Source organism: Rhagoletis pomonella, unplaced genomic scaffold (genome assembly GCF_013731165.1).
Source record: "Rhagoletis pomonella isolate Grant_MI unplaced genomic scaffold, Rhpom_1.0 Rhpom_scaffold_00002, whole genome shotgun sequence".
NCBI classification, from domain to species: domain Eukaryota; kingdom Metazoa; phylum Arthropoda; class Insecta; order Diptera; family Tephritidae; genus Rhagoletis; species Rhagoletis pomonella.
The window spans coordinates 77788949-77797347 of record NW_023458556.1 but is presented as its reverse complement, the minus strand read 5'-3'; positions in this window follow the sequence as shown (position 1 = coordinate 77797347).

Here is an 8399-nt window from a genome sequence, read left to right as displayed (position 1 = left end):
AAAAGCGTGGGGCGCATGTAATACACTTGAATTGATATGAAAAGTAATATATGTATGTATGTATGTGGGTATATGAATAACGACCGCTTAAAATCGATTTCAAAGTTCTACTTTCGCTGTAGAAATTTTAGGTCTACGTTATGTAGTTTGACTATTGTCAATTAAATCGAATGCTTTGTATTGCATGCGCTCCACGTTTTTCATTTTCAATTTCATAGATTGTTTATAATGACTTTTGCTAAAATTTCAAAATCAAAAGTTATCAAAACAAATTCTATGGGACTGAGAAGTATTATTTTCTACTTTTTAGTCCATTTATAAAAGCGTTGTATATTAAAAAGTTTTTTTTATATTATTTATTTTTTTTTGTTAGTTCAATTGTGGGACATTTTTATGAACTGCTTCGGCTAATACTTCGGCTTTTGTTCTCTTTTTATATCAAGGCTAAGTGCATTGTTCGACGGGGTGATATCATTGCCAAACAGGATAGTACTTTGTTTGCCATCAATAAACACTAACTTGACGGACTTACAGTGTTCCACATTGATGCGAGCCTCAAAAGCTTTGAATAATATTTGCGAGTATGGCTTTTAGTTTTTACCGCTCAGGTAGGTGGCAGGCCTATAGAAAATATTTCTTAATCAATAATTTTTCAAACACTTTTCGTTTGACACCTATATTATAATACATACTTTATCTTTTTAACTTAATTGAATTAAATTTTCGAAATTGGTGGCAACTCGACTCAAAAATATTTTCAGTAGTAAGCCTTCTTAAACCTTTTTAATTTGATACCCATATTGCAATATTTATCTTACCAATTTAATTTAATAAAATTTTGAAACAGGTGGCAACCCCCCTCAAAAATATTTTCGGTTGTAAGCCTTCATAACCTCTTTCTTTTTACTACCATATTGCAATATCTAATTTATGTCATTAATTTACTTATACTGAAATTTTTAAAATGGTGGCAACTCTCTACTTTTTTCTGAAAAAATAAAAATATTCAAATCGGTCAAGCCGTTTTCGGGTCTTAGCGAGGCTAACGGACAGCAATTCATTTTTATATATAAGATATCTTCTTTTAAAAATGCGCAGGCTCGAAATTGACTTTAGAGCTATGGTCTGGAGGAATTTTTTTCTTAGAATTTTATGAAGAATCCGAATATGCTAGGAACAATGTCGAAAAAAATCGATCCATACAAATTGACCCGCCCTAAATGTATGTATGTGCCATTTTTACCGTTGTATATTTTTTCTCTACTCTGTTATTCCATGGGGAATTCATGCTTTATTTAAATTTAAAAAATTAAATTACTACACCATTTTAATTAATTAGTGTGTAGTCCAATATTGTTTTGTAGAAGTTTCGTTAGTATACACTTCAGTTTTTACACATTGAATATATCTGCATATTTACGCGTATCTATTTGTATTTATTTATGTACAAGTCTACGAAATCTTATTACTTATAGGCGATTTTTAATCTTCGTTGCTTAACACACATTTTTTCAATTACTTCTTGTGTTGTAATCGGCACATCATTATGTACCGCTAACATCGTTAAACCATTAAACCGCCCCTTAATTGTATAATAAGAAGGGACAAGTAAGATAGCATATTCAACAATTGAGTAGTCCACTTGCAAAGTGCGCTATGTAAATTTTTTTTTCGATTTTTAGATTTTGGTGGGTTTCATGTACGAATGTTCGGTATCGTATCGATTTTTCTGAATATCGATATTTCATCGCACGATAATCGATTTTTTGAATCGATATTCCAAGGTCGATATATCGAAGACATCGATACTTTACCCGCAATATCGATATTTAAGTTGAAATTTATTTTTCATCTACAAAGAAGTGTATGGAAAAATACTAAAGTAGGTTTAATCAACAGCTTGTGTGATTTATTTAGCTCTTTAGTTTGACAAACCGCTTGAATCGACTGGCATGCCGTTTTAATACTCAGTAAATATACAAGATGGAAATAACACAATTAGTTGAGTTGATAAGCAGGTCTAATATTCCATTCAATTGGGAGTAGGATTTTCAACATCGATTTTTCCGATATCGATATTGTTCAGCCCGATATATCGCCGTATCGATTTGACATGCAATGAATTAAATCGATTCATGATATCGATACTTTCTTAAATATCGAACATTCCTAGTTTCATGTCCACTAACAGCAGAGTGAAAATTTTTTGTATATTCTGAAAAAAATACCATGAAATGTTAACTACTCTTGCAAAAGTCGCTATAATACTTATTTATACACTTTCAAAAGTCTCCTCTTCGTATGAACTTAGAAAACTGCAAGAAAACGTGGTAGTTTCGGTGCCTAGTGGAAGAGGTCACAAAAAAGAAGCAAACCAATCATCCTAGAGGAGAGAACGCGAAAAGCTAAAAAAAGCTAGCTATGTAAACTGGACTGTTTCAATTTATTTTGTTTTTTTTAATGGTATTAGGCTCTCATTTATCAAAATTTTCAGGTAATAAAAGAATATACAGTTCGGATGTTACTTGTTATCGTAGACGTTTTTTTTTTAATTCATGGCTTACTTTTATAAAATCACATAACGCTGCACTATGGGAAATTTGAGCCTATTTTGTGGCCAAAAGTCAATTTCTCGACTTGCTTGAAATTAATTTGTTTGTCTTATCTTACAGAGAATACTTCAAAGTAAAAAACTGTATACTCTGTTTTTCGATAAATTGACTTACCGTTGATTTGGTAACCCTCAAACAGATAGTTTCGAAATTTTCTGTAAACGAAAAATGTGTAGCTTGATTTTGTGCCACTTTCAAATGCGTGTATCTCGCAATCTATTTGCTGCTTTTCAAAAGTGAAAAGTGGAAAGAAAGAGTGACGGTTAGCAGAATATTTACCAATTGAAAATTTATATTATAGTTTAAAGGTTGTGGCAAAGAAACGTCCGCATTTAAGTGACTTTAAAGTGAAATTGTACAATTAAAAAAAAAGTTTATTTAGTGTTTTAAAAAAATGTTTAAAAACGTTTAAAAAAAGCTCATAATAAATCGGTAGAATAATCCCTGATCTCTTATTTCCCCATAATCTTATACTGCGATTTTGTGCGATATTAAAGAAATTATAATTTTTCTTAGGTAACTACTTGGTACAAAATCATGAGTTTTATGAAATAATTCACGGTGTTATAATTTAAAAGTTGGAAAAAAACCTGTCAGATAACAAAGTTTTAAACTTAAGGTCAGTGGAGGATTCGAGTCGGTATTTAAAATAGAACTCACGAGGCATCTGTTTATTGGGTTGGGGTCCACTGAACCCCGTGTGACCATTACGCTATTTTTTGGAGGTGCGACCATTACGGGTTAATTTTTGCGCGGAAAGGCCACTGCTTCTAGTCCTACTACTGGGCTAAGTTTTATATTGATGTCTCAACTTTTCGAATTTTGGCCACAAAATAGGGTAAAATTTCCCATAGTGCGCTGTTTGCAAGTGGACTACGCTTATATTCATTAAAATATAATTTGTCATCCGTCTGAAATATAAAAAAATTTAATCAGACGGATAAAATAGTATTGTGTTAATTCAAAAGTAAATAATTGTAGTTCAATTACGAAGGGGGGGATCTATCCCCCCGAAACCCCCCTGACTACGCCACTGTGTTAGTGTTTGGCCGAGCTTCTCCTACGACTTGTGGCGTGCGCCTTGATGTTGTCACACAAAGCGGAGGGACCTACAGTTTTACGCCGACTCCGAAGGGCGATTGTATTTTTATGAGAAGCTGTTTTTCATGGCAGAAATACACTCGGAGGTTTGCCATTGCCTGCCGAGGGACGACCGCTGTTAAGAAAAAACCTTTTTCCATATTTTTTGGGATGTTGCTTTGGCCAGGGCTTGAACCCAGCTGCTGATGAGTGAAAGCGCGCACTGCTTACCACTACACCACATCGGTCGACAATACCAATACATGTTTTGAATATTAGCCAGATCGGATCGTAAATAAAAATTTTAGTACTAACTCAACTCCAGCGCCACCTGGTGTTTTAAGTTGTGAAACTCGTTTAGGAGAAGATCACTCACAAACACGCGTACCCAAGAATTATATATGTATTTACAGATAGGTAAAAGTCTCAGTATGTTTGGAAGGCGCTACGCCCACTTTTCTCCATGAGTATGGGATTGATACCATATCTAGTTCCAGGACTCTACCACAAATACTTCCAGAGATATGCGGTATGAAAAATTAGATTTGTATGGGAGATGCTACGCTCCCTTGATATAATGAAATTATTATCAGCCTATAACCAGAAGGTCTCCACAATTTCAAAGTAATCGGTACAGCCGTTGGCGAGATCACCTCTTATAAAAATAGGGGACTTCTCTTTATATAATTGGTATAGATAATAAGTATACGTAAATAGCCAATACCCGATTGCTTTGCGGCGCCTTAAAACATATTTCCAACTGTAAAACAATCATTCAATTCTATTCTATGTATATCTATAATACGTGTACCAAATTTCAAGAAAAACGGACCATATGTACAATTTTTTCGAATAGATCAGTCCCTGGTCCACCTATCAGAAAAAAGTATGCTATATGTTAATCCGGGCAATAAGCTACATATGCGCCAAATTTCAAGCAAATTAGACCACAAAGAAGATTTTTTTGAATAGAAAATATTCAAAACCCATTGCATTTCAAAAGAGAATTACACAAAATATATGCCGAATGAGATGTGCCAATATGTATCTCCGGGCTCTATCTGTGGTCTTTTATCTTTTACCTACTATTTCATATGATTCCAACCCTGTTTTTCCTAAAACCATAAAACCTTGAACTTATAATGTTTTAGTTATAAGCTTTTACTTTGTAATCAAATCTTATTTACTTTTTACTGTACTAATGTACATAAGCTGAAATATAACCAATCTTTGTTGCTTGGAAACTTTCTAAATAAATAAATAAAAATAAAATCGGTCCCTGGTCAACTTACCGGAAAAAAGAATCTAATGTGCTAATCTCGGCAAAAAGATACCTGCGTGCCAAAATCAAGCAAATCAGACCATGAATAAGATATTTTCGAATAGATCGGTCCCTGGTCAACATACCGGAAAAAGGATCTTATATGAAAATCTCGGCAAAAAGCTACCTGCGTGCCAAATTTCAAGCAAATCGGACCATAAAGAAGATTTTTTCGAGTAGATCGGTCCCTGGTCCACCTACCTGAAAAAAGTGTCATATATGTTAATCGAGGCAAAAAGCTACCTACGTACTAAACTTCAAGCAAATGTGACCATAAATACATTTTTTTCAAATAGATCGGTCCCTGGTCCACTTACCGGAAAAAAGGATCCAATATGCTAATCTAGGTAAAAAGCTACCTATTTACCTCCCAAATTTCAAGCAAAGCGGACGATAAATACGATTTTTTCGAATAGATCGGTCCCTGGTCAACCCTCCGGAAAAAAGTATCCTGTATGTTAATCGAGGCAAAAAGCTACCTACGTACCAAATTCCAAGCAAATCGGACCATAAATACGATTTTTTCAAATACCTACCGGAAAAAAAGTAAACATGTTGGTTGCTGAAAGCTATTTATATACAAAATTTCATTAAAATCGGACCAGCCGTTCGCGAGATTACCTGTTACAAAAAAAGCGACTTCTCTTTATATAATTAGTATAGATAGATTATTAAGACATCACCCTTTAGCCGATATTAGCTAGTGGCTTAGAAACAGGTAAAATGTAGGAGATATCCCTCAAACTGACATTTTGGTCATTTAATACAGTAATGAACCGATTATGATGGTTTCAGCACTTGAGGGTTTTGATGGCTATGAAAGTGTTGACGTTCTCGAAAAACATGGGTCCAAACGGAACCAGTATGGTCCACAGCCTTTCTACGTCCGTCAAAGGGATATACAGTAGATATCCAAGGGGGAAAAGCAATATAAGAAATTTATAACGTCACAATAGCTGTATATAGGTCGATTTTATTCCCTAAAATAATAATAACAAAACTACTCAGTTTGTTTACTTAAGGATACACACAGTCTTTTGCATACGGCCTTGGATGTGCATATTTTGATGCAGTTGCAAATTCACAACAATCAGCCAGGTTCTGTAATTCACTTCCGATTGAATTTCAACCATATTCAATTTGAACTCAAAGTGGCTTTGGTTGAAATTCACTCGGAAGTGAATTGCAGAACCTGCCCGAATATAATGCAAACGGTTGTCATTGTAGCAAGCATAAAATTTGCAAATGCACCGAAATATGCACCGGATTACCCTTAATTAATTTTTAATTTTATTTTTTTGCAATTATTCTCCAGCCAATTTTCTCTCATTTTCTTCACATAAAATTCTCCATCAAAAATATGTTTAAAGTTTTTTTATAGATGTGATAGTTTACACGCTATCTCAAATGACCTATTTTCAGATAGGATGTTTTTGAATCGGTAGCTGAGATAGGAGGTTTTTGAACCGAATTCTGAAATAGGGTATTCTTCAAACAAATTCTGAAATAGGTCGTTCTTCAAACAAATTCTGAAATAGGTCGTTCTTCAACCAAATTCTGAACAAGGGCGTCCTTGAAAAGTTTTCTGAGATAGGGCGTTTTCGAAAATCTACATATGTATACGCACGTACTTAAAACTATTTAATTTTAATGATAATTTTCAAATAAAAATGACAGCTGAAGGAGGCCGTTGTCCGCCGCAATCATATTTGAGAATTCCCCGATTTCGACATTGAAATTCCCCGATCTTGCCCGAAATTTCGTAAAATTTCTCACTCATAGATATCACCTTACTTACAAAAAAATAAAAAATTATGTATTTTGATATATTACTGGCCTTTCTGTTTATTTTATTTTTAAACGTAATTAATCTCTGTATTGATAAACCAAACCAAACTTTTATAAAGTTAGTTAACAAATAAAGAACAAAAAATATTTATGTAGATAATATTTACATATATGCAGTGGTCGAAAAAATTTTACTCGCACCAATTATTATTATTTTTTTGTTATTTAATTTGAGTTATTTTTTTATAAAAATATAGTTTATTGTTTAACAAAAACTGTATTAATCCAAATTCCAAAGTTTGTGCAATATTTGAAAAAAATTCAACAAACTTTCGTAAAAATTTCGAGCTTTTTAATTGGATTTGCTAGAAAATTTTGAGTATGCAGTTTTGTAGCCCACTCAATTCTAGAATAATAGTGCAAGTTTCAAATGGCTAAAAATTTTCATTTAAGATTTTTTCTTAAGTTGTTGCGGGTTTCTTCCAAATAAAAATAAATTATGTTCATTCGCTATATGAAAGCAAATGCGAAGAAAATTCTAAAAAATCAACGGTAATTTTTAGCCATTTGAAATTTGGTTATAATAGAATTGAACGAGCTGAAATTCCCCACAAAAAACGGCCCATTCCACGATTCCCCACGCAAACTGAAATTCCTCGCAAATCGGGGAATTCCCCACGAGTTGGCTTCCCTGGCTGCAATTGTGTTTACTCGGACGGAATTTTCTGCGGCAGCTGAACAGCTGTTTACTTACCGCCGACCGCTTTATTTATTTTATTTATTCGTCTATGAGTCGCTTTAGAGTCGTCCGCTGTAATTCTGGGTAGAGCTTAAACTTATTTATTCGTGAATTTTCATATCGTCATTTCATGCAGTAAAGCCAATGTCTACAAAACTGAGGACTTAAATGTCATCTTTTATTCATTTTTTATATGTTAGTTTTGAAACTGGTATAGGTTATTTGGGGTTAAAAAAATTTTTATTTTCTTTACAAGTTTGACAATATTTTTAAACTAAATAATACAGACGCAAACTCTTAAATATTTCGATACATGAAAAATGGACCTGGCTCACCTACGCACTTCTTGTTCTTATTTTGGTCTGATTATGGCAACTTAGCGTAACTTACAGGCTCTCACTTAAAAATTCCCTTAAATGGATGTTGCTTATAGTTGAACAGCCGAAACTTAACGTAACTTAATTCCACGTCGAAATCTGTTTCATTTTGATTTTCTAAGTTCTAAGTTCCGTTAAGTTAATTTAAGTTGCCATAATCAGGCATTTGTGAGTTTGTGTTTGAACGGTACTGGTGCAGTATTTCCACTTACTAAATTTCCTTTGTAGCCAAAAATATAGCAAATCTGACAGAAACACATATAGCCATTTTTTTTAAAGCTTGTATTCGAGAATGCTGTTTGCTTTAATTGGTTTTTCTCTATAGAAAATTCAGTCTATTTGTTTAATATAGGGCTTGTCAAAATAATAGCAACATATCAACAAAGTTTAACTAAATATCTATTTTTTTATTATTTTACTTTTGTAATATATTTCTTGCTTAAAAATTCAACTTACAATTTTGGCCGCTGAGCACAGAGAAA